Source organism: Schistocerca americana, unplaced genomic scaffold (assembly GCF_021461395.2).
Source record: "Schistocerca americana isolate TAMUIC-IGC-003095 unplaced genomic scaffold, iqSchAmer2.1 HiC_scaffold_783, whole genome shotgun sequence".
NCBI classification, from domain to species: domain Eukaryota; kingdom Metazoa; phylum Arthropoda; class Insecta; order Orthoptera; family Acrididae; genus Schistocerca; species Schistocerca americana.
Window position 1 is genome coordinate 32,501 of NW_025726548.1, and position 2,500 is coordinate 35,000.

Consider the following 2,500-nt stretch of genomic DNA (forward strand, 5'->3'; position numbering starts at 1 on the left):
TAACCTAACCCGCGTTGCGCCTTAACCTAACCCGCGTTGCGCCTTAACCTAACCCGCGTTGCGCCTTAACCTAACCCGCGTTGCGCCTTAACCCAACACGCGTTGGGCCTTAACCCAACACGCGTTGGGCCTTAACCCAACACGCGTTGGGCCTTAACCCAACACGCGTTGGGCCTTAACCCAACACGCGTTGGGCCTTAACCCAACACGCGTTGGGCCTTAACCCAACACGCGTTGGGCCTTAACCCAACACGCGTTGGGCCTTAACCCAACACGCGTTGGGCCTTAACCCAACACGCGTTGGGCCTTAACCCAACACGCGTTGGGCCTTAACCCAACACGCGTTGGGCCTTAACCCAACACGCGTTGGGCCTTAACCCAACACGCGTTGGGCCTTAACCCAACACACGTTGGGCCTTAACCCAACACACGTTGGGCCTTAACCCAACACACGTTGGGCCTTAACCCAACACACGTTGGGCCTTAACCCAACACACGTTGGGCCTTAACCCAACACACGTTGGGCCTTAACCCAACACACGTTGGGCCTTAACCCAACACACGTTGGGCCTTAACCCAACACACGTTGGGCCTTAACCCAACACACGTTGGGCCTTAACCCAACACACGTTGGGCCTTAACCCAACACACGTTGGGCCTTAACCCAACACACGTTGGGCCTTAACCCAACACACGTTGGGCCTTAACCCAACACACGTTGGGCCTTAACCCAACACACGTTGGGCCTTAACCTGCTCTGTAATTGTCATACGACGCGTTAAATTAGTGTAGTGTTGCCTAACTGCAACCCCCGCAATATAGTTTGCTACCCGCACTGCCCGGTCCCCAGAGTATCGCTTCATGTTAAACACCTTGCAGCTATACACTGTAATGCGGATGGCAGCAGGACGTACATGCTCAATGCCCTTCGCAGTTGTTCATTGGCATTCGCATGGCGAAGCACAGCCTACGTTGTGGTACGGCTTGTGTCAACTGTCCGCTGATGTTGTACGTCCAAATCACACACTGTACTGCACATTGGTCCTCATGTACTGAATGATACATCGTGGTACATGTGTGACCGTACCACGACTGCGCCAACAACGGCGAACCATACGGTCCAAATATTGTGCACTCAGCTACGTGTCGTCTCCCTATAAGAGCTGGATTGCAGTATGGTATGCCGTGGATGGCGATCAGCATGAGCCGTCTGTTGATGTAGTGGCGCGTGTTGTCAGACGTAGTCGTCTCTTCTCACTCACCGTGATAGCATGGTGCACTGCGTTCCACATCTGCGACATGCGACAGAGGCCGGTTGACAGTCGTTCGCGCAATGGACATCGCATACGTACGGGGGCCACCTTCCACGTGTTCGCGAAGCGTGCACATGTTGTTGCGTGTATGTGGGCAGACATAGTGTGTCGTGACACCTGACACAGGCATGCAACAATCGTTGAATTTGCAAATGGCGATGGACGTCTACGTTTGCTGGTGACGTTACGCAAATGAACAACTGGTAAACCGTTGTGGTGCGGTTGTTCTCGCTAGAGGTGAATCAGTGATGGCGACGATCGGTTGAGCTACCAACCGGTTGTTTCAGCGATACCCACCATGCCCACGAACGTGAATGGCATGTGGGTGTGAAGCGATACGCGGCGGTGGCTGGGTGGGACCGTCCCCGGCCGGTGAGGGGGGGCCTCCCGGCGTGCTGGCCGCGCGGTGCGTGGGCGCACGCGCTACAGCCGGCTGGTGGGGGCGGCCAGTGGCAGGCGCGCCGGCCGACGGAGGCGGCAGGCGGCGCAGCTGCGCGCCGGCGCACCCTGCACGCGGCGCCGTGCGGCCAAAGTAGGTCCTCGCGGGCCCGGTGCGAAGCGCGGTGGACATCTGCAGTGTGCTGGTCCGATTGAGGACTGTGTGCGCTGAGGATGCGCCGCCGCCCGGCGCTCGGCGCCGCGACGCCGTCTGCTGCTCGGTCGCCTCTGCGGTTCTCGCAGGTGGTTTGTATCGCAGCTGTGCGGACGTGTTGGCGCGTTCGCTTCGGCACCCAAGTGGGGCTTTTGTCCTTCTGTGGCGCTGGCGTTGGAGCTGCCGGCCACCGTAGGTGGCGCGTGTTGTCTCCCGCCGGCAATGCCACGACAGCACGCTCCCGGGCCTCTGTCGGCAGCGGCAAGCTCAGTTGGGAGCACGGGTGGTCGCACCTAAAGCGTCTACTCGCCAAACTCCGGGCGATTGCGCCTCTCTCGAACCCGACCAAGTACTTAGGACGGCGCTGCGCGCCGCCGGGACCTGAGAGGGTTTCGAGGTGTATTGTGCAGGGGAGCTCAGCCTCCTCCTGTTTGCAGAATAATTGAGCGGACGCTTGCGTGTTCGCGCGGGCCCCCGGGACACACTCCCGGGCGGCCGGCTGCTCAGCTCTAGTTGACGCAGCTCCCTGGTTGATCCTGCCAGTAGTCATATGCTTGTCTCAAAGATTAAGCCATGCATGTCTCAGTACAAGCCG

At 59.1% G+C, this 2,500-nt stretch overlaps 1 non-coding gene across 1 annotated transcript in view; it reads left to right on the forward strand.

Moving 5' to 3' along the window:
* Positions 1–2,428: 2,428 nt before the first annotated feature.
* Positions 2,429–2,500, forward strand: part of LOC124590941 — a 1,910-nt gene continuing 1,838 nt past the window's right edge. Inside the window, exon 1 of the ribosomal RNA XR_006976823.1 lies at positions 2,429–2,500. This exon is cut by the window's right edge and continues 1,838 nt beyond it. This is a non-coding gene — a ribosomal RNA (small subunit ribosomal RNA).